General features: G+C 47.1%; 1 protein-coding gene across 2 annotated transcripts in view; it reads left to right on the top strand.

Moving 5' to 3' along the window:
* The window catches only part of ST6GAL2 (ST6 beta-galactoside alpha-2,6-sialyltransferase 2), a 232,064-nt gene that overhangs the window by 146,005 nt on the left and 61,046 nt on the right, over window positions 1–25,013 (top strand). The gene's annotated exons all lie outside the window — the stretch shown is intronic.

The following is a 25,013-nucleotide window of genomic DNA, read 5'->3' as shown; positions in this document are numbered from 1 at the left end:
AAATGTCTAGTTACGGCACTGTGTACAATATATGTATTATGGGATGTGTAACCTTTTACTGATCACTGATGTTATTTATAAGAGAAATATGTTTGATACTGAATGTTAATTTCTCTAACGTCCTAGAGGATGCTGGGACTCCGTAAGGACCATGGGGATAGACGGGCTCCGCAGGAGACATGGGCACTTTAAGAAAGACTTTAGGCTCTGGGTGTGCACTGGCTCCTCCCTCTATGCCCCTCCTCCAGACCTCAGTTTGATACTGTGCCCAGAGGAGATGGGTGCACTGCAGGGAGCACTCCTGAGTTTCCTGTAAGAAAGTATTTTGGTTAGGTTTTTTATTTTCAGGGAGCCTGCTGGCAACAGACTTCCTGCATCGAGGGACTGAGGAGAGAGAAACAGCCCTACTTCTCTGAGTTTCAAGGTCCTGTTTCTTAGGCTACTGGACACCATTAGATCCAGAGGGATTGGAACGCAGGTTTCATCCTCGCCGTCCGTCCCAGAGCCGCGCCGCCGTCCTCCTCGCAGAGCCAGAAGATAGAAGCCGGGTGAGTATGAGAAGAAAGAAGACTTCAGAGGCGGCAGAAGACGTCTGATCTTCATAGAGGTAACGCACAGCGGTGAAGCTGTGCGCCATTGCTCCCGTTCACCTCACACACTCTGGTCACTGTAAGGGTGCAGGGCGCAGGGGGGGCGCCCTGGGCAGCAGTATAAACCTCTCCTATGGCAAAAGCATATATATACATGTACAGCTGGGCACTGTACATGTATATAAAGAGCCCCCGCCATGTTTTGATAGATTTTGAGCGGGACAGAAGCCAGCCGCCGAGGGGGCGGGGCTTCTTCCTCAGCACTCACCAGCGCCATTTTCTCCACAGCACAGCGCTGAGAGGAAGCTCCCCGGACTCTCCCCTGCTTACTGATGGTGACAGTGGGTTTTTCAAGAGGGGGGGGGCACATAATTGGCGTGTATAAAGTTATAACAGCGCTACTGGGTAAAACATTCTGTGTTTTTTCCTGGGTCATATAGCGCTGGGGTGTGTGCTGGCAAACTCTCTCTCTGTCTCTCAGAGGCAGAACTCTGGGAGGCAACGGAGTCATCTGCCGCCGGGCTCCTGCTCTGAAGGGGGGCACCTCTCCTCCCATTCTGTGACACCATTGAATTAAGTTAATTGATAGCTGCCACTGTCTTTTCAGTGGCCGACTTCCTCATTGGTCCCTGCACCTTACACATCACACCCTCTTTATTATACTGAATATACACATTTTACAAGTGTCACACCCAGGATTAGAAACCACAACCTATTACACTGGAAGCAGACACCTTACTGATGAAGCTGTTTGCTCCTGTATAGGAAATATGAGAATTTAACTATATGAAGATACTTCTCTGACAATTACACGTAACTTCATATATAGTTAGAATTCTCATGCTTCCTCTACAGGAGCAAATAACTCCATCAGTAAAGTGTCTGCTGTTAGTGTAACAGGTCATGGGTTCTAATCCTGGGTATGACTGCTAAGAAATGTGTGATTTTAAATAAAAGACAATTAAATGTATAAATACAGTATACACATTTTTTCAGAATACCATACACACACACACACACACACACACACACACACACACACACACACACACACGTGTGTGTGTGTGTGTATATATATATATATTGTGACAAGAACACTGGGATAGTGTTTGAGGGCAGGTATGTTTATCCCAGGTTCTTGTCTTACATGTATTAGAAAAGCTGGGTAAGGGCCCTGAAAGAGAGATGGGGCAAGTTCCAGACATTGGGCCCAGTTCGGGTCTTTGGCCTCACAGAAGGCTAATCAGGCTTTCAGCTGTGTGAGAGTGTTATAGAGCTGCTGGCCTGATTAATGTGTGCAGACTGCCTGGGAAGACTGCAGGATCTCTGTGAGAGAAACACGCTTCCTGATACAAGTGAGCTATACAGTGTACTGGAGAACTCTGTGTTTTTTTGTTTAGTGATAGTTAGGAACATCTTGTGTTTAGTTAGTGCCGGACAGGCAAGGTATTTTCTTTTGCTGTTTGTTTTATTTTCTGTATAATAAAACTGGCTGGGGCCAGTTGTACCGGAAACTGGACTTGTGTGATTCCTCAGCTGCTGCAGGCTGCCATTTATCCCAGGAAACGGCACCTTGTACCCTTACAGTGTTACAACTTGGTGGAGAATGCGAGCATGCCGTTCTGCGCATAAGTGAAAGCAGCAGCTTTGTGAGGCCTGCAGAAAATGGTGGTTTATGCAGATACAGCCCAGTGTGAAGTTACTGAGACTCGCCCTGAGTATTTGATATATGTCCTGGGTGAAAGCAGCTACAAAGCCGCCTGAAAAGTCTGTCGACATGGAGGAACTGCTCAAAGCCTTGCTGCAAGCTACAGCGGCTCAGCAGGAGGCCAACAGACAGCAGCAGGTGGCAATGGAGGAAAATTGGAGACTACAGCGAGAGGCCTTAACAGAAGTGATGCAGAGCCTTGCAGCCCGGATTGGAGATATGGCCGTCAGTGCTCCGACCAGCTCTAGTTCTATATGGGCCAGTCTGCTGGCACCTTTTCTGTCAGGTGAGCCCCAAAAAGCGTACTTTGATTTAAGCCTTGCTGAGGCTCGGGACTATGATAAACTAAAGACTGAGATCCTGACCCGCCTGGGAGTCACGCTGTCAGTACGAGCACAACGGGTGCACCGTTGGGTGCACGCCATGGAGAAGCCTCCTCGTTCCCAGATGCACGACCTTATTCAGCTAACAAAAAAATGGTCACAGCCAGAGACATTAACTGGTCCCCAGATGGTTGAAAGAGTCGTCATGGACCGCTACTTGAGATCTTTGCCCATGGTCCTGCGTAAGTGGGTGAGCCATGGGAACCCGGGTACTGCTGACCAATTAGTGGACATGGTAGAGAGGTATTTGGCAGCAGAGGAACTACTGATGACCACCCAGCAACCCATAGATCCTCGACAGCGCCCTTCAGTAAAGACTGGTAAGACTGTTCAGTGGGAAAACGTTGCTGGGCGGTTAAGAGAACGCAAGGCTGGAGAGACTGTAAATACTGGCCCTGGAGACAGGCCAATGGGGCTAGAACGGTCTATGCTGCCCAAACGGGTTGATAATCGTGTGATTAAATGTTTTAGGTGTGGTATGCCAGGTCATGTTATTGCCAATTGCCCAGTCACGCAAGAACCCACGAAATGTGATGCTGCCTTTGAATGTCGCAGAATGTCTTTCTTTGCTAGGTTAGCCTGTACTGTGGTACCTTCACCTGAGCTGGAAAAACAAATGTGTGATGTGTTCTTAGAGGGTAACCGGGTAGAGGCCTTGCTAGATTCAGGAAGTTTAGTTACCCTTGTGAAAGCTGGGTTAGTGAACCCCTTAAAGGTCCAGCAAATACCTATTGGGGTAACTTGCATACATGGGGATACCCAACATTATGTCACTGCTGAAGTGAATATAGAAACTTGTTGTGGGTCAGCAATTGTTAAAGTAGGACTGGTCCCCACCTTGGTGCATGAGGCCATAATAGGGAGGGATTTTCCTCATTTTTGGAAAATGTGGGAATCACGGTTATCAACAGATGTGAGAAGTAAAGAGCCAGTTGATAATACCGGTGATTTTATGGATGTACGTGTGTCTTCGGAACTTTCTGACCCTTTGCCTTTTGCTAGTTTGGCTGGGGAAGTGACAGATGGGGAGTCCGGTGAGGACCCTCTTGCTGGGAACAGAGACATAGTAGTTAGAACTGAAAGCGTGCCTGACCTGGAGGTAAAGAAGGATCTGTTTGTGTCTGAACAGTTAAAGGATCCTACCTTAATAAAGGCTAGAGAGAATGTTAAGGTTGTTAATGGGGAACCTGTGGTACCAGGTGACAGGGTTACGTATCCCCACATGGCCATCTGTAATGAGCTCTTGTACCACATTGTCAAAAGGGGTGAGGATGTGGTGGAACAGCTGGTAGTTCCCCAGCCTTATCGGAGAACGGTACTAGATTTAGCTCATAGTCACGTTACCGCAGGACATTTAGGGGCAGAAAAAAAACACTGAAAGAGTTTTACAAAGGTTCTTTTGGCCAGGGGTTTATAAAGAAGTGTCTGAATATTGTTCTTCCTGTCCTCCCATGCCCCTAGACCCCATTTCAGGAGCCCACTAGTTCCCATGCCTATTATAGAGGTCCCGTTTGACAGAATAGCCATGGATCTCGTGGGGCCCTTGTTAAAGTCTGCTCGGGGCCATCAGTATATCCTGGTAATTATGGACTATGCCACTCGATATCCTGAGGCTGTCCCTTTACGCACTATCACAACCAAGGCGATAGCTAGGGAGCTGGTGCCGGTTTTTAGTAGAGTGGGAATACCAAAAGAAATTTTGACTGACCAAGGTACTCCATTTATGTCAAGGATCATGAAAGAATTGTGCAAATTATTTAAGGTCACTCACCTCAGGACATCCATCTACCATCCCCAAACTGACGGGTTGGTGGAAAGGTTTAATAAAACATTAAAAAGTATGTTAAAAAAGGTTGTTGAGAGAGATGGGAAAAACTGGGATTGTTTGTTGCCCTACTTGTTAATGGCCATCAGAGAAGTTCCTCAGTCCTCTACGGGGTTTTCTCCATTTGATTTGTTGTATGGTAGACACCCCAGAGGGCTGTTGGACATTGCCAAAGAGACGTGGGAAGGACAGCCCACTCCTTATAGAAGCGTTATTGAACATGTAACACAAATGCAGGATAGGATTGCAGCCGTGGTACCTGTTGTCAGAGACCACATGGAACAGGCCCAAAGTGTTCAAGAGAGGGTCTATAACCGGAGTGCCAAGATACGGGAATTTGCTCCTGGAGATAGAGTTCTTGTTTTGGTACCCACTGTGGAAAGCAAATTCCTAGCTAAATGGCAGGGTCCATTTGAGATTAGGGAAAAAGTGAATGAGGTTAATTACAAAGTAAACCAGCCGGGAAAGAGAAAACCCGAACAAATCTACCATGTTAACTTAATCAAACCCTAGAAAGATAGGTTGTCTCTGTCAGCGGAGCCTTGCCCTTCGGTGTCTTCACCTCGGTTGCTTCCCGCAGTAAAGGTGTCAGACACATTATCAGCTGATCAGAACAATCCGGTTAAAGAATTTCACATCCAAAATAGGGAGATATTTTCAGAGCTGCCTGGCCGAACGACCATAATAAAACATGACATTGTCACAGAACCAGGGGTCAGGGTTCATTTAAAGCCATATAGGATTCCTGAAGCTCAGCGAGAAGCTGTTTCTAAAGAAGTTAAAACCATGTTAGAACTTGGAGTCATAGAGGAATCTAACAGTGAGTGATCCAGTCCCATAGTGCTCATCCCGAAGCCCGACGGTAGCATACGCTTCTGTAATGACTTTCGTAAGTTAAATGAGGTGTCCAAGTTTGACGCATACCCCATGCCCCGTGTGGATGAGCTTATAGAAAGGCTGGGAACAGCCAGGTTTCTCGCCACGTTGGACCTGACCAAAGGTTACTGGCAAATACCTTTATCTGATAGCGCAAAAGAAAAAACAGCCTTTTCGGTTCTGGAGGGGCTGTACCAGTATAAGATGTTACCCTTTGGGTTGCATGGGGCTCCAGCAACCTTTCAACGGGCGATGGATAAAATTTTGAGGCCCCATAGAAAATATGCAGCTGCCTATTTGGATGATGTGGTAATTCACAGTACAGACTGGGGGTCCCATTTGGTTAAAGTACAAGCAGTACTGGACTCAATCAGAGAGGCAGGGTTAACTGCTAACCCAAAGAAGTGCTGCCTCGCAATGGAGGAGGTCAAATACTTGGGCTTCACCATAGGCAGAGGTCTGATTAAGCCCCAATTGAATAAAATTGATGCTATTCAAAACTGGCCTCGTCCAGTGAATAAAAAACAGGTAAGGGCTTTTTTGGGAATAACTGGGTACTATAGACGGTTTATTCCCAATTTTGCGACCACAGCGGTGCCGTTGTCAGACCTTACCAAAGGGAAGCAGTCAAATATGGTGAAATGGAACCCTGATGCAGAAAAAGCGTTCCAAGCGTTAAAAGTGGCTTTGTGTTCACAACCGGTGTTGATAACACCAGATTTTTCAAAAGAATTTGTGGTACAGACAGATGCCTCAGAGGTAGGGATAGGCACTGTGCTGTTCCAAACCAGAGATGGGGACGAACACCCTATCATTTATTTGAGTAGGAAACTCAATGAGCATGAAAAAAGGTATGTCATTGTGGAAAAGGAGGCTTTGGCCATTAAGTGGGCACTAGATACCTTGAGATATTACCTCTTGGGTAGACAATTCAGACTAGTGACGGATCATGCCCCTTTAAAATGGATGTATGTAAATAGAGGCAAGAATGCTCGTGTAACTAGATGGTTTCTAGCGTTGCAGGATTTTAAGTTTACTGTCGAACATAGACCGGGTACACAATTGTCCAACGCAGATGCATTGTCCCGCATCTTCTGTTTGGGGGCTACAAGTGTTCCGGCCCCTAGGTCGAAACAGGGGAGGGGGATATGTGACAAGAACACTGGGATAGTGTTTGAGGGCAGGTATGTTTGTCCCAGGTTCTTGTCTTACATGTATTAGAAAAATGAAAACTTCTAGGAATATGTTTTGTTTTGTTAGAACCTTTTCAGTTTGTTGGAAAAGCTGGGTAAGGGCCCTGAAAGAGAGATGGGGCAAGTTCCAGACATTGGGCCCAGTTCGGGTCTTTGGCCTCACAGAAGGCTAATCAGGCTTTCAGCTGTGTGAGAGTGTTATAGAGCTGCTGGCCTGATTAATGTGTGCAGACTGCCTGGGAAGACTGCAGGATCTCTGTGAGAGAAACACGCTTCCTGATACAAGTGAGCTATACAGTGTACTGGAGAACTCTGTGTTTTTTTGTTTAGTGATAGTTAGGAACATCCCAGGAAACGGCACCTTGTACCCTTACAGTGTTACTATATATATATATATATATATATATATATATATTACCAGTTATTTATATAGCGCACACATATTCCGCAGCGCTTTACAGAGAATATTTTTGGCCATTCACATCAGTCCCTGCCCCAGTGGAGCTTACAATCTATATTCCCTAAAATAACTATATAAACCAAAATAGGACCCTGGCACTCCGGTCTTACGAATAGCCCGCTCCGGTGCCTTCCCCTCAGAGTTGTCCCTTGCTTTACATAGTTCATGGCTGGGCGGCACTCAGAGACTGTCATAAGTCGTGAAGGTGAACAAGCCCCGTGGGGCAACTTTAATGTGACATTTCGGGGTACAAAAAAACCCTTCCTCAGGTCTGAGGAAGAGTTTTTTTGTACCCTGAAACGTCACATTAAAGTTGCCCCACGGGGCTTGTTCACCTTCACGACTTATGACAGTCTCTGAGTGCCGCCCAGCCATGAACTATATATATATATATATATATATATGTGCACATCTACATACATACATTTAGCTTAATATAGTAAATAGGGGGGAACCAATATTTATCTTGCCTCCGGGCAACTGGGACAAACTCTCCAAAGGGCCTGGTGGGGAACCTGTCTTCAGAAAAGAGCTTCCCTGTGTGTGTGGGGTGTGTCGGTACGCGTGTGTCGACATGTATGAGGTTGAAGGCTCACCTAAGGAGGAGGGGGAGTGTATGAATGCAAGGTCTCCGTCGGCAGCGCCGACACCTGACTGGATGGATATGCGGAATGTCTTAAGTGCTAATGTGAATTTATTGCACAAAAGATTAGACAAAGCTGAGGCTAGGGAACAGTCAGGAAGTCAAACCATGCCTGTCCCAATGTCGACGAGTCCTTCGGGGTCTCAGAAGCGCACACATTCCCAAATAGTTGACACAGATACCGACACGGATTCAGACTCCAGTGTCGACTACGATGATGCAAAATTACAGCCAAAAGTGGCTAAGGGTATTCGATATATGATTATTGCAATAAAAGAGGTTTTGCATATCACAGAGGAACCCCCTGTCCCTGACACGAGGGTACACATGTATAAAGAGAAAAGGCCTGAGGTCACCTTTCCATCCTCGTATGAGCTGAACGAATTATGCGAAAAGGCTTGGGAAACCCCAGACAAGAGACTGCAGGTTCCCAAAAGGGTTCTTATGGCGTATCCTTTCCCGCAAAAGGATAGGATATGATGGGAATCCTCTCCTAAGGTGGACAAGGCATTGACACGCTTATCAAAAAAGATAGCGCTGCCATCCCAAGATACAGCTACCCTCAAGGATGCTGCTGATCACAAGCAGGAGGTTACCATGAAGTCCATTTACATACATTCTGGTACAATACTTAGACCGGCAATGGCGTCGGCCTCGGTTTGTAGTGCTGTGGCTGCATGGACTGATTCCTTATCAGCAGAGATTGAGACCCTAGATAAGGATACCATTTTAATGACCCTAGGGCATATAAAAGATGCTGTATTATATATGAGGGATGCTCAAAGAGATATTTGTTTACTAAGTTCCAGAATAAATGCTATGTCTGTTTCCGCTAGGCGAGTCTTATGGACCCGACAGTGGACGGGGGATGCCGACTCAAAGAGGCATATGGAGTTTTTGCCTTACAAAGGTGAGGAGTTATTTGGAGATGGCCTCTCGGACCTCGTCTCCACAGCTATGGCAGGTAAATAGAATTTCTTGCCTTATGTTCCATCACAGCCTAAGAAAGCGCCTCATTATCAAATGCAGTCCTTTCGTTCGAATAAAAGCAAAAAAGTACGTGGATCGTTCCTTTCTTGTCAGAGGTAAGGGCAGGGGAAAAAAGCTGCACACAGCTAGTTCCCAGGAACAGAAGTCCTCCCCGGCCTCTGCAAAATCCACCGCATGACGCTGGGGCTCCCCTGAGGGAGTCCGCTCCAGTGGGGGCACGTCTTCGACTTTTCAGCCACATCTGGGTTCTCTCACTGGTGGATCCCTGGGCAATAGAAATTGTTTCTCAGGGATACAAGCTGGAATTTGAAGATGTCCCCCCTCGCCGGTTTTTCAAATCGGCTCTGCCAGCTTCTCCCTCAGAGAGGGAGTTAGTGTTAAATGCAATTCAAAAATTGTATCTTCAACAGGTGGTGGTCAAGTTTCCCATACTGCAACAGGGGAGGGGATATTACTCAACCCTGTTTGTGGTCCCGAAACCGGACGGTTCGGTCAGACCCATTTTGAATTTAAAATCCCTGAACCTATACTTGAAAAAGTTCAAGTTCAAGATGGAGTCGCTCAGAGCGGTCATCGCCAGCCTGGAAGGGGGGGATTTTATGGTTTCCCTAGACATAAAGGATGCGTACCTTCATGTTCCAATATTTCCACCTCATCAGGCGTTCCTGAGATTTGCGGTACAGGATTGTCATTACCAATTTGAGACGTTGCCGTTTGGGCTTTCCACGGCCCCGAGGATTTTCACCAAGGTACTGGCGGAAATGATGGTGCTCCTGCGCAAGCGAGGTGTCACAATTATCCCATACTGGGACGATCTCCTCATAAAAGCGAGATCTCGGGAGAAGTTACTGGACAGCGTGTCACTTTCATTGAAGGTGTTACAGCAACACGGCTGGATTCTCAATATCCCGAAGTCGCAGCTGGTTCCTACGATGCATCTGACCTTCTTGGGCTTGACTCTAGACACAGACCAGAAAAGGGTTTTTCTTCCGACGGAAAAAGCTCAGGAACTCATGACTCTAGTCAGGAACCTATTGAAGCCAAAACAGGTGTCAGTGCATCACTGCACTCGAGTCCTGGGGAAAATGGTGGCATCATACGAAGCCATTCCCTTCTTCGGGTTCCATGCGAGAACCTTCCAATGGGACCTGCTGGACAAGTTGTCCAGGTCGCATCTACATATGCATCAGCGGATCACCCTGTCCCCCAGTGCCAGGGTATCTCTCCTGTGGTGGCTGCAGAGTGCTCACCTCCTAGAGGGCCGCAGGTTTGGCATTCAGGACTGGATCCTGGTGACCACGGACTCAAGCCTCCGAGGTTGGGGAGCAGTCACACAGGGAAGAAATTTCCAAGGTCTTTGGTCAAGTCTAGAGACTTGTCTCCACATTAACGTCCTGGAGTTGAGGGCCATATACAACGCCCTACGTCAAGCGGAGGCATTACTTCGCGACAAACCGGTTCTGTTTCAGTCAGACAATGTCACCGCAGTGGCTCATGTAAACCGTCAAGGCGGCACAAGGAGCAGGGTGGCAATGGCGGAAGCCACCAGGATTCTTCGCTGGGCGGAGAATAATGTCAGCGCACTGTCAGCAGTGTTTATTCCGGGAGTGGACAATTGGGAAGCAGACTTCCTCAGCTTCATCAGGAAGTCTTCGAGCAGATCGCAAGTCGGTGGGGACTGCCCCAAATAGACATGTACCGGTCGGTCTATGTATTTCCTCCTCTTCCTCTCATACCCAAGGTGTTGAGAATAATAAGGCAAACAGGAGTGAGAACAATCCTCATTGTTCCAGATTGGCCACGAAGGACCTGGTATCCGGAGCTGCAGGAGTTGCTCACAGAAGATCTGTGGCCTCTTCCTCTAAGACAGGACCTGCTGCAACAGGGGCCCTGTCTGTTCCAGGACTTACCGCGGCTGCGTTTGACGGCATGGCGGTTGAACGCCGGATCCTAGCGAAAAAAGGTATTCCGGATAAGGTCATTCCTACACTAATAAAGGCTAGGAAGGACGTGACATCAAAACATTATCACCGAATATGGCGAAAATATGTTTCTTGGTGTAAAGCCAGGAATGCTCCTACGGAAGAATTCCAGCTGGGCCGTCTCCTTCACTTCCTACAAACTGGAGTGAATTTGGGCCTAAAATTAGGCTCCATTAAGGTTCAGATTTCGGCCCTATCCATTTTCTTTCAGAAGGAATTGGCCTCTTTTCCTGAAGTACAGATGTTTGTGAAGGGAGTACTGCATATTCAGCCTCCTTTTGTACCTCCGGTGGCGCCTTGGGACCTTAACGTGGTGTTAAGTTTCCTTAAGTTACATTGGTTTGAACCACTCAAAACGGTGGAGTTAAAATATCTCACTTGGCAGGTGGTCATGTTGTTAGCCTCAGCTTCGGCTAGGCGAGTTTCGGAATTAGCGGCTTTATCACATAAAAGCCCCTATCTGGTTTTTCATATGGATAGGACGGAATTGCGGACTCGTCCTCAATTCCTCCCTAAAGTGGTCTCATCCTTTCATATGAACCAGCCTATTGTCGTGCCTGTGGCTACACGTGACTTGGAGGATTCCGAGTCCCTTGATGTGGTCAGGGCTTTGAAGATTTACGTGGCCAGAACGGCTAGGATCAGAAAAACAGAGGCACTGTTTGTCCTGTATGCAGCCAACAAGGTTGGCGGCCCTGCTTCAAAGCAGACTATTGCTCGCTGGATCTGTAACACGATTCAGCAGGCGCATTCTACGGCAGGATTGCCGTTACCAAAATCGGTTAAGGCCCATTCCACTAGGAAAGTGGGCTCTTCTTGGGCGGCTGCCCGAGGGGTCTCTGCACTACAGCTGTGCCGAGCTGCTACTTGGTCGGGGTCAAACACCTTTGCAAAGTTCTATAAGTTTGATACCCTGGCTGAGGAGGACCTCCTGTTTGCTCAATTGGTGCTGCAGAGTCATCCGCACTCTCCCGCCCGTTTGGGAGCTTTGGTATAATCCCCATGGTCCATACGGAGTCCCAGCATCCTCTAGGACGTTAGAGAAAATAAGATTTTAAACCTACCGGTAAATCTTTTTCTCGTAGTCCGTAGAGGATGCTGGGCGCCCGTCCCAAGTGCGGACTACTTCTGCAAGGCTTGTATATAGTTATTGTGTACATAAGGGTTATGCTATAGTTTCATCGGTGGTGGACCGAGGGTATGTTGGTTTTTCATACTGTTAACTAGATAGTATATCACCAGTTATACGGTGTGATTGGTGTGCCTGGTATGAATCTTGCCCTTGGATTACCTAAAATCCTTTCCTTGTACTGTCCGTCTCCTCTGGGCACAGTTTCTCTAACTGAGGTCTGGAGGAGGGGCATAGAGGGAGGAGCCAGTGCACACCCAGAGCCTAAAGTCTTTCTTAAAGTGCCCATGTCTCCTGCGGAGCCCGTCTATCCCCATGGTCCTTACGGAGTCCCAGCATCCTCTACGGACTACGAGAAAAAGATTTACCGGTAGGTTTAAAATCTTATTTTTTTTATGCTCTCTTCCCTACAGCCCACACTATAGATATAATGTTTATTATTACCACTGAATCAGACTTGCTCTAAAATCATTGATTTGAAAAACCCCTTGTAGAAATGTTGTGTTTGCCCTTGCAGATAGATATACTTCCTATATCTGATACAGTAATGTTTTCTCAATCATTTTCCACCTGGGTACCCCCTGCCAGACAAATTACTTTATTTGTACTCCCAAAATTTGCAAACCTATACATTTATAATGAATATAATAGCATAAAATATAATTACACAGGAATAGAACGAAGTGTATATACAGGTTGAGTATCCCATATCCAAATATTCCGAAATACGGAATATTCCGAAATACGGACTTTTTTGAGTGAGAGTGAGATAGTGAAACCTTTGTTTTTTGATGGCTCAATGTACACAAACTTTGTTTAATACACAAAGTTATTAAAAATATTGTATTAAATGACCTTCAGGCTGTGTGTATAAGGTGTATATGAAACATAAATGAATTGTGTGAATGTAGATACACTTTGTTCAATGCACAAAGTTACAAAAAATATTGGCTAAAATTACCTTCTGGCTGTGTGTATAAGGTGTATATGTAACATAAATGCATTCTGTGCTTAGACTTGGGTCCCATCACCATGATATCTCATTATGGTATGCAATTATTCCAAAATACGGAAAAATCCGATATCCAAAATACCTCTGGTCCCAAGCATTTTGGATAAGGGATACTCAACCTGTACTAGAGATGAGCGGCCCGAATTCCAGCCGCCAGTAGAAGCTGCTGCATGTGCTTTTATGTGCAACTCGGACTCAGGCCTTATGGGTGGGATGTAATGAAGTCTGAGTCGGCGGCCGTATGGGATGCTGTCTGATCTAAGACTTTTTTTTTTTTTTTAAAGAGGCAGTCATGTACAAGGCACGGTTTAACCTTGTACATGATTGCCCCTTTAAAAAAACTTCAGAGTTCTGCCGGCATCCTGCAGGGCCACCGAACTCTGACTTCATTACATCCTGGCCCATGCTTCTAATTATCACATTGATGTCCCCCCTCCACCAGTGTTTCAAGTACCACTGAACATCACAGCAAATACCCCTGGGGTATTAGTATCTCAGGTTATCAACCACTGTTCTAGATGAATGGATTGCCACAGTAATGTACCTAAAAGCTTCATTATTACTCTTCCCATTTTTCACTTTTTTCTCCCATACAGCGTGTTATCTCTTTAGTATGTTGCCTGTGCACCCCTCTGTGCCTTTTTCCTTTCTTACATACTGTTATTCAGATTTGGCTGTATATAGTATTGTGAACTTGACATCGATTGACTTTATGGGGTGTCTGTATTCATCATGAGGTGGTGTTTAATGATTTAGTATGGGAACAGGGTGTTTTCGCTTTCTCTGTCTGGCCATGCATCCCTGTTATGCCTTTTTCCTTTCTTCTGTACTGTTAGACTTTTTGGCCGTGGATAGTGTTACCGTATGATGTTGGCATTGTTTGATTTTCAGGAGTGTCGGTGAGGTGAGGTGGTGTTTGATTAAATGTGGAAATGAAAGAAGTGTTTGCTTAAGGAAAATCATTTCAAACTGCGGCCTCACTTGTGGATGATTATAAACTTCTCTGTTTCAATCCTGGCTGTGATAAGAGAAATGGTGAATGCTATGTCATTTATCCACTACATTAACTTCTGTACCTGTTTGAAGACTCAGATTGGTTGTGAGGCAGGAAATGTCAAGGTAAACTATTGTTGCACCCCTAAACATATGTACATACCCAGCAGAGCCGGCCTTAGGCATAGGTAAACTAGGCAAATGCCTAGGGCATTTGGTATGCTTAAGGGCACCAGCAGCTTCTGCTGATTAAAATGATATGCAGCATGCCTATATTCTGTGTGTGACTGCGGCTGTATCTGCATATGAAATGCTACGTTGCAGTGTATTCCTGGAAATCACTGTAATGTAGCAATTCGTATGCAGATACAGCCACAGTTGCACACAGAATATAGGCATGCTGCATATCATTTTAATCAGCAGAAGCTGCTTGTGCATCCTAGCCACATAGTAATGCAAATAAGATGTATTTTCATAAATAAAAGGTGCCCGACGTAAGCAGAGCTGCCAGCTGACTCATGCCGGGCATGTGCTGCAGTACTAGCGGTGGTGCTAGGGGGCACCAGCCAAAATCTTGCCAGGGCAGCATATTGGTTAGGGCCGGCTCTGATACCCAGTGTGTGATATCCTGAACATAAATGTTTGAATAGTACATATAGGGCCTAATTCGAGGTTGATTGCAAAACAACATTTTCCTCCAATAGGCAAAACCATGTGCACTGGAGGTGTTGCAGATATAACATTTGCAGAGAGAGTTACATTTGGATGGGTTATTTTGTTTCTGTGCAGGGTAAATACTGGCTGCTTTATTTTTACACTGCAATTTAGATTTCAGTTTGAACACAACCCACCCAAATCTACCTCTCTGCACATGTTATATCTGCCGCCCCCCTGCAGGGCACATGGTTTTGCCCATTAGAGGAAAATGTTGTTTTGCAATCAACCTTGAATTGGGCCCATAGTACACTCTGAATATGAGGTGTGGCAGTGGGTTTACATTCTAATACACTTCTTTTTCTGCAGGTGTTAATTTCAATAACATTATAGTCAAACAAATCTATCAGTGTGCTCCCCACTGATATAATTGTTGCTTATTATGTATTAAGATCCATCATAAGTTTATCCTTAAATTGATTAATTAATACTTACAGTTTTTAACCCATACATCAACAACAAATTGGCATAATTCTGCATTGTGCAGAGTGATTGTGTTAAAAAATCTGCAGAATCCAATAATGTCGGAAATCCTCAATTCGCCGATACTGACCCCAAAACTGCTCCGTTTCGGTGAGTCAGGGATTTTTAGCATGCTGTATTTTGCCAGATTGATATACCTACTCTCCCACAGCTGCCTGGAGATTCCCACATTTTCAGGAATTCCCCTGGACCCATTGAACAGTAGATGGTCCTCCTGCTTCCTGCCCACTTACTAGTGAAGTGGGCAGGACCTGATAATGGGGTTGATTCAGCATCAGTTGGTGCGCATATGCGCAAGGTCTTAAACTGCGTTATCTTAAGGATGCAGTTTAAGCCCTGTCAGGGGGCGGTAACACTGCATTTTGTGGGTGTTGATGCACCGTTTGGGGGGTGCGGTCCGTACAACGCAGGCATGTCAGGACCGTTTGCAGGGACACAAAACATGGCTGCCCGCCGTCTGTCTACGAAGCTAGGCTGCGTAGGCAGGGGGCTACCCTTATCATGCGAGCGCTGCGCTGCCTAGCGAAGTGCTAGCATGTTAGTGGGGAGGGGGAGGACCTGGAATGCTGGCCCCCGCATGTTAGTGTCATGAGTTGTAGTTGTGCGAATAGTTGCACACCTACAACTCATGATGAATTAGGTCCAATAACCGGTGGGGACAGGGCAAGGCCAGTCTAAAGTGATACTTATAGAATCGCGTCATATTGGCCACACCCCATTAATGTCATTGGAGACAACAAATGTAAGCATAGACTAAACATCCTCACAGTGCTTTCATGTGTGTGCTGCTAACAGCCTACATTGGATCTGTAGGAGACTCTAGATGTGTGTTATGCCGACATTCTCAGAAACGACATCACTGCCGCTGGTGGGAGGCATCAGAGACTAGATGACCTGTCAGTACCTGTAATGTAGCTGTTACTTAGTTTTTTTGTTACTCCTTCAGATTTGCACCAAACCTTTATTAGCACCAATGTACAGAGGGGATGTGGTCAGTCAGCCTACGCACAGGATGCTGGTGGTCAGTTGATCGATCTCTGAATCCCTACACCTCATGGAATCCTGCCACCAGTACCCCAACCGACGACATCCCGATGGTAAGTATTGGGGTAAGGTTTAGGGATAGCCCCCCCCCCCCCCCCCCCCCTGTGATTAGCCGTAGCCAACACCCCCAGTGTCCTTTGCCCTAGCCGCCACACCAGGCAGACTATGGTAAGGGGCAGGAGAGGGTTAAATTAATTACCCAACCCCTATCGGCATTGTAAAAATCGGGATGCTGCAGTCAATCATGTGACCGCCGGAATCCCAACCATCGGCAAATCATATCACTCCCGTACAGAGACACTGATGGTAAGATGGGTGATATCCAGGAGGCATTTTCGGAAAGCTGTATGACACAGTATGGACATCTAATGGCCTACATCAGAGGTTCTCAAACTCAGTCCTCGTGGGCCCACACAGTGCATGTTTTGCAGGTAACCCAACAGGTGCACAGGTGTATTAATTACTCACTGACACATTTTAAAAGGTCCACAGGTGGAGCTAATTATTTCACTTGCGATTCTGTGAGGAGACCTGCAAAACATGCACTGTGTGGGCCCATGAGGACCAAGTTTGAGAACCTCTGGCCTACATAATAAATGACCCAGAAGCGATAGTGAAGCGACCTGTATATAGCCCAGAACTGATAGCTATGCTTACCCATTAAAACTTACAGGTGATTTCCAGGTTGCTTAGTTACAGTTTGCACTTTTATTAATCATAATAACAGCGATAAGATTGAGCTGGCACCATTAAGGTGCCTTTTTGTATCAGTTGTCTTGCTAAGTTTTCACACATAAAATAATTCAATTAATATCTTGTGCAAATGTGTGTTATCTCAGAGACTCTCTAAGGCCAAGAGTGTTAATAGCCTATTCTGTTTATTCTGTTCAATATAACGGCACTCTGAAGGGCAGCAGAAACTGTAAATATGAGATTAACTAGTAGTATTTAATGCTTTGTTCTACTGAGAAAAACCTTGTACATTAAATATCAATTCCTTGACCTTTTTAGTGCTTTTGAGAAGCTAACGAGACAGAGGAGTTCTAGGGAAATTGCTTACACAGCTGCAAAAAGTCCCTATCATGAAAAAAGCTGATGCAGGAATAGTTTCAGGGGATTTTTCCAGGGACTGCTTCTCAGTAGTTCCATGTGTAAAAAAAGTGTGTCCTCTAACCCATCCCAATCCTCCCAGTACACCAAATAGCCCCGCTTAGCATGTCACAGATAATGCGACACCATGCATCCCACCCTACAGTTTTGTCCCAAATGTGCATCTTATTTGCACCACAATTGCGACAATAGTACAATGCATGAGTACATTGAAATCTACTATCAGCTTTGCATGCAGCAGTGTGCGACATTGAAAAAAAGGAAAATGACAGAAGGATGATACGTGTAAACCATGACATGCGTCCCACCACCATGCAGCATTGCATGACTTCATTCCAAGCAGAGCCGGTGCTAGGGTGTTCGAAACCCCCCTGCAAACTATTTACAAAGGGACAGCGCACATAATACCCCTTGCAGTAGTGCCGCTTACATACGTAACGCCCCCTGTAGCAGTGCCGCTTACATACGTAACGCCCTCTGTTGCAGTGCCGCTTAGACACGTAAGGCCCCCTGTAGCAGTGCGCACGTAAGGCCCCCTGTACCAGTGCACACGTAAGACCCCCTGCACCAGTGCCGCTTACACACATTATGCCGCAGTCACACCCACACACACACACACACATACTGTACATACATTACACACATACACAGTCACACATATATACAGTATACACAGATACTGTATACACACACACACACACACACACACACAGAGAGCAGCAGCAGCTCATCCTCCTGCTGCAGCATGGTCCCGTCTAGCTCCGCCCCTTATTTCCATCTAGCTCTGCCCCCTTTTGGATCCCGCCCGGCCAGTGCATTGCACTGTCACGGAAGGGAGGGGGAGTGGAGGCTTTGTGCTGCCAGCGCCGAGGGGCAGAGGAGGCCGCTGCATGTCATAAAGTGTGACAGCAGCAGCTCAGCACAGGGATACAGAGCAGGGAGAGCGCCTCTCCACCCTGGTGCCTCCTTGCACTGCATCCCTTTGCTGAGTGGTCAGCACCGGGCCTGATTCCAGGTCAGTTGTGACAAATGCTAAGCCCTCATTTGGATGCAGTGGCAATAAGACACTGACGCTGAATTAAGATAAAAATCTGTCAGTGGCTACCCACGCTGGAGAGTCTAAAGCCCCATACACACGGTGTGATTTACGCACCATAAGTTGTGCCATACATCTTGCATCATATACTGTAGCGCAAAAAGCATGGCTGCATGGTTAAGTACATATCTGCGTGTGTTGTATTTCTTATTTTGTGTTGTTTTATTATAGTGTGCAGAGTGATTCAATGTGTCAATCCAGTAATTTAGAGAAAGTTCTGCTGCGGGGTACACTGGACTCCACAGGGAATGACATTGGGGTGTAGAGTAGGATCTTGATCCGAGGCACCAACAGGCTAAAAGCTTTGACTGTTCCCAGACTGCATAGCGCCGCCTCCTTTATAACCCCGCCTCCGTGCACATGAGCTCAGTTTTGTAGTTGGTGCCATGCAGTGCAGGCATACAACAGGTGGGCTGCTCCAGCAGCCCTCAGAATAGCATGGTGCACCTGGGGGTGTTGTTATTGTCTCAGGAGAAGGTCCTCGTCTCAGGAGTAGGTCCTGAAACTTCAGGACAGGATTCGATGCTTCCTATCTCGTCCGCAAGTGTCGATACATTCGGCGATGCAAGTGCTAGGTCTCATGGTGTTTGCTTTAGGCATGGTGGAGTACGCTCAATTCCATTCACGCCCTCTAGAGAAATTGATTCCTTGTCTCCGGAGGTCCGTCTGTCACTGAGCTGGTGGCTTCAGGACCAACGATTGAGCAGGGGTCGTCCCTTCCGGATCTCCAACTGGGTCCTTCTGATAACGGATGCCAGTCTGAGAGGATGGGGCGCGGTGTTGGAGCAACACTCCTTTCAGGGTCAGTGGACCAGGGAGGAGTCTCTCCTCCCGATAAACATTCTGGAGACCTGATGGCTTCTCGACACAGTCACAAGGTTCCGGTCTTTGGAGCAATGACAAGGGATCCTCAAGCAGCGTTCGTGGATGCACTGGCAATTCCATGGAACTTTCGGCTGCCATACATGTTCCTTCCGGTGTCACTCCTGCCCAGAGTAAATAAGGAAGTTCAAGCAAGAAGGAGGAATCCTACTTTTGATCGCTCCAGCGTGGCCCAGACGGCACTGGTTCTCAGACCTTCAGGGTCTATCGTTAGAGCGTCCTCTTCTGCTTCCACAACGATCAGACCTCCTTGTACAGGGCCATTATGTCTATCAGGATCTGGTCCGGCTGGCTTTGACGGCATGGCTCTTGAAGCTTCCGTCTTGAGGGCCAAAAGGATTTTCTGAGGCGGTCATTCAAACTGTGTTGAAGGCCCGGAAACGGACTTCTGCTCGGATTTATCATAGGGTCTGGAATTCTTACTTTGCTTGGTGTGCCACTAACAATTATGACGCTTACAAGTTTAGTACGGCCAAGCTTTTGGCCTTTCTACAACAGGGCCAGGACTTGGGCCTTCTTCTGGCCTCCTGCCTTGTCGGTTTGCTTCCAGAGAAAAATTACGACTTTACCTGATGTTCATACGTTCACTCAGGGTGTGTTGTGGATTCAACCTCCTTATGTCCCGCCTGTGGCTCCTTGGGACTTGTCGGTGGTTCTGGAGGCATTGCAAGAGTCTCAGTTTGAGCCTCTTGAATCTCCAGACCTTAAGTGGCTTTCTTTTAAGGTATTGTTTCTACTGGCTATTGCCTCTGCTAGATGGGTGTCGGATCGGGGTGCCTTGTCTTTAGGTACCCATATCTGATTTTTTCACTGTGATCGGGCGGTTCTTAGGACACGTCCCGGGTACTTACCTAAGGTGGTGTTTTCTTTCCACCTTAATCAGGAGATTGTGGTTCCGGCCTTTGCCTCTCCTGAATTGTCTTCCAAAGAGCGGTCTTTGGATGTGGTACGGGCTCTACGTATCTGTGTGAAGAGAACTTCATCCCTTCAGAAGTCTGATTCTTTCTTTGTACTGTTTGGTTTTCACAAACGTGGCTGGCCTGCTCACAAGCAGACCCTGGCCAGATGGATTAGAATGGTGATTGCACATGCTTGTGTACAGGCTGGCCTTCCAGCTCCTGCTACCATCAAGGCCCATTCTACTCTGTCTGTTGGACCTTCTTGGACGGCCCGCCGTGGTGCGACCCTTGAACAATTGTGCAAGGCGGCTATGTGGTCCTCAGTGAACACGTTCATAAGGTTCTATACCTTCAATACTTCCGCCTCTCAGGATGCTTACTTTTGGACGCCGGGTTCTTGTGCACACTACAGTGCGTCCCCTCCCATGTGGAACTGCTTTAGGACATCCCCAATGTCATTCCCAGTGGAGACCAGTGTACTCCGCAGCAGAAAACGAGATTTATGGTAAGAACTTACCGTTGTTAAATCTCTTTCTGCAAGGTACACTGAGCTCCATAGGGTGCCCATCCTGACGCACTTAGCTTCTTTGAGTTGGTATGGCATTAGCCGCTGACACTTTCTCCTGTCGTGGGAATGTGGTGTATGTGGCTACTAATGGTTTACCTGCTACTGCATTGGACTGGCTAACAAAAACTGAGCTGCTGTGCACGGAGGTGGGGGTTACAGAGGAGGCGGCGCTGTGCATTCTGGGAACAGTCAAAACTTTTAGCCTGTTGGTGCCTCGGATCAAGATCCTACTCTACACCCCAATGTCATCCCTATGGAGCCCAGTGTACATTGCAGAAAGAGATTTAACAACGGTAAGTTCTTACCATAAATCTCGTTTATTTTTCCATTGCATTGATGTCCTTTATTCTAAAACCAATGGAAAAAGTATAAATATTACAAAACCGAAACCCATCTTGTCATCAAGTGAAAAATAAAGTCATCTAGTAAAAGTCCTCTTAGAATCTCTTAGAATTTACATGTTGTTTGCTTAGCAAATCCATATTTTAAGATTGTAGCAAATATTGAGCTGAATCAGACACTCAAGAGGCTTCCCAGTATCCAAACAGAAATGTACATTACCTCTATGTCCAGTACAATAAAATCCCAGAAAACTCAGAATTGCTAATAAATTATCTGTGTAATACTAAATACTAATATAATTCAAAATCTGCAATAAAATGGGGATCCAGTCTCTAGGTCGACCGTAACTAGGTCGACCACTATTGATCGACAGGATTTGTGATACTGATGCGCAGTCCCGCGGGGTCGGTATCGTAAGAAAAGATAGACTGTGCAGGCAAGTCAGTCTTGACTATATTGTGTACAATCTAGTACATAGAATAGTCAAAATTGGCACTTAGTCAAAATCTCATAGTCAAGATCTCAAGTAAAGATAGTTAATATCGGTGGTTTAGGGCTCCGGGGAGTTAAGGGGAAATCGCAAAGTCAAAATCGAAGATAGTCCAAATCTCACCGTGTGTATGCACATTTTTAGAGAGCTAGCTACCTTAGTTCTGACCCACCACTGCTCTACCGCCAGTAATGGCTCAGTGTGATCGTTGGCTGAGGTGAATGCCTCAGCAGGGCACTGCTATAGATATCTAGGGGTAAATTTACTAAAGTGGGAGTTTTTTAGAACTGGTGATGTTGCCCATAGCAACCAATCAGATTATGGGGGGAATGTACTAAGCAGTGATAAGCGTGGAGAAATGAGCCAGTAGAGAAGATGCTCATGGCAGCCAATCAGCTGCTCTGTATAATTTTATTTCTGCTGCGGGGTACACTGGGCTCCACAAGGAAAGACATAGGGTTGTAGAGTAGGATCTTGATCTGAGGCACCAACAGGCTGAAAAGCTTTGACTGTTCCCAGAATGCATAGCGCTGCCTCCTCTATAACCCCGCCTCCCTGCACAGGAGCTCAGTTTTGTAGTTGGTGCCGCACATAACAGAGGGGCTGCTCTGGGCAGCCCTGAGAAGAGCTTTTTCAGAAGAAAAGTGAAGACTTCAAGGGCTGTAGCAGTGTGTATATGTCTTTGACATTCCCTGCTGCAGCTCCATCTCTCCCAAGTGGCGCTGTACACTCCCGAGCCCTGGTTGCCGGGTACCTACAGCAGGAGGCTCCGGTTTCTTCCATGGTCAGGCACACACGACGGGGGCTCTCCGGGATCGCGTGGCCGCGCTTCGGGAGGTGGTGAGTGGGTCCCGCTTGCGGAACTCGTACTTTATCGCAATCCGGCGCGGTCAGTGGGAGGCGGGCCGCACGCGCTGGCGGTGGACACTGTGGCAGTACAGGCGATCCCACTAGATCACCAGTGCATAGGTGCAGGTCAGATTTTCTCTTAAAACCATTTTAATAGTAGCCCACAGTACCCGGTGGTTTTGCCAGCAGGGGGATAAGGCTTAGACCTGGAGCCCCTCCCCCAGCCCCAGGGCGCCATTTCCCGCAAATGTTCCCGCCCTGGAGCTGCATATCTGTCTATTCCTCACTCCCTGTCAGTGTCTGGGCGCCATTTCTCTCAGCTACACTGTTCCTGGGACTGCTTGGGTAAATCCTCCTGTGTAAAGCCGCCTGGTTGTCAGCGCTGTAACTTTACATGACACTTAAGTATTCTACCTGCCTATTGAACAGTGTTAGTTACGAAAGAGTGCATTTAGTCAGGGTTTTCTAGTACAATTACCCTGTGATATACATCCAGTTCTTACTGTGCAGTATTATATCTATTGACTACATAGCTATATAAGCTGGTCCAGTGCAGTATTATTGTTAGTAATAACCACTGCATTGTACAACTGTGACTATATGTGTGTGCATTAGCTTGCTGAGTGGTTTCCATTTCGTGTCTCTCACTCAACTTGCTATCCCTATATTCTATAACCTGAGGGGGCTTGGTGCGTCAGGTTTTATATTTATATAGGATTTTCACAAGATATACTTTAATACGTATTTTTCTCTGTGATTTCAGTCACCATATCTCTCCTGTATCTCTGCTTGTGCTTACTACACTGCGCAGGGGTTTGGGTAAGAGGTTTTGTGCTGCTGCCAATTGTACTGTGTTACCGGGATGCGGTCAAGATGCCGCTGGCCGGAATCCCGGCGGTCGAAATACTGACGCCGGAATCCCGACCGCCACAATCCCGACATATTCTCCCTCCGTGGGTGTCCACGACACCCATAGAGGGAGAATATAATAGTGTGCCGAGCATAGCGAGCGAAGCGAGCCCGCAAGGGGCTGCGTTCCGCTCGCCACCCCTGTCGGGATTGTGTGGTCGGGATTCCGGCGTCGGGATTTCGACCGCCGGGATTCCGGCCGGCGGCATTTAGTACTGAACCCGTGTTACCTCATACTGCAAGTTACCTTATTTTTCGGACCATAAGACGCACTTTTTCTCCCCAAAAATGTGGGGGGAAAAGTACATGCGTCTTATGGTCCGAATAATACATATGCAGAGCAATAAAAACCTTATGGAGCGCTCTCAATGCGCTGGGTGGGAGCGCACTGGGTGGGAGAGGCAGCAGTTATCGGGTGCGGGTAGCGGCGGGTCCTGTCTGCTGCTGCTGCTTTGCCGTCATCTCAGAGCCCGGCATCTGAGAGCGCGGCAGCAGAGCCTCCCCCGCTCCCTCCCCTCACCTCCTCCGATTCCTTCCTCAGAGTAGAATGCTTTGGGCAGCGTAAACTGACAGGCTGTGACAGGCAATAAAGTGAGTCCCCCCGCTCTCCCCCCCTCACCTCTTCCTTTCTCAGAGTGGTTAACGCTGGCTGGATGCGGGGAACCTGTGTTTACAGTGTGTGTGTGTGTTTAATGCAGGCTGGATGCGGGGAACCTGTGTTTACAGTGAGAGTGTGTGTGTGTGTGTGTGTGTGTGTGTGTAAAGATCTACCGCAATTTCAGCAAATGCCAAGGTTTACTCTTAAATATTTGCCATAATAAAGTGACTCCCCCCCCGCCCCCCTCAGTTTATTAAATATTATATTACACTATTTGGTTCAGAATATTTTTTTTCCTGTTTTCCTCCTCTAAAAACTAGGTGCGTCTTATGGTCAGGTGCGTCTTATGGTCCGAAAAATACGGACCATATCATGTCTGCTTCTGAAGGTAACAGTTCTGGGGCAGAACACACTGCAGGTGTTGCTGAAGCCACAGACCCATATGAGGGGAATATAGCAGCTGTGGGCTCTGGTTCTGGGGGCTCCTTGCCCCCCAGTGGGACTGTGGCAACGGAGGTCCATAATGACCCTCCGTGGGCTGCTTTTTCCACGCTTCTGCATACGCTAGTTATAAAATTAACTCCCCCTATGGGACCCCCTGTGCCGGTGCAACCATATGTGGTCCCTGCAGCTAACCCGCCGTGAGTGGACAATTTATCTGCTCAATTGAAGAATTTGAACAAGTCCCTGACTACTAAAAAGTCTGACCCTCGCTCGCCCAAGCCCAAGGGGTCCTCTAAGCGAGCTCTTATCTCCTCACAATCCACTGCTGTCACTGACACCTCGTCTGATGAAGATGGCACTTATACTGACCCCACAGATTCTGACACAGATACTGCTGATGGGGAGGGTAGTTCACATGTGGATGTTCCTGATCTTTTGGTGTCTATTAAGTTGATTCTGCAGATACCTCACTCTGACCACCTAGTGGATATACGTCAGGAACCCTGGGAAAACCCGGGTAAGAAGTTTGTGCCTCAAAAGAAGATGCTGGCTCGCTATCCCCTCGCGCCAGAGCTGTCTAAAAATTGGGAAACGCCTCCTCCAATACACTCGCATGTGGCTAGGATGGTGGTTTTCTCAGCTCCACCTGTCACTACCGTCACGTCTCTAAAAGAGCCTACGGATAAACGTGTGGAGGGTTGTCTGAAAGCGATTTACACCCTCACGGGTGCTGCACAAAGGCCCACTATTGCAGCAACATGGGCTGCAGAGGCTATTGAAGCATGGGCGTTGGAGTTAGAA

The sequence above is a fragment of the Pseudophryne corroboree genome, chromosome 2 (assembly GCF_028390025.1).
Source record: "Pseudophryne corroboree isolate aPseCor3 chromosome 2, aPseCor3.hap2, whole genome shotgun sequence".
In the NCBI taxonomy this organism is placed as follows: domain Eukaryota; kingdom Metazoa; phylum Chordata; class Amphibia; order Anura; family Myobatrachidae; genus Pseudophryne; species Pseudophryne corroboree.
This window is presented reverse-complemented; position numbering and strand designations above follow the sequence as displayed.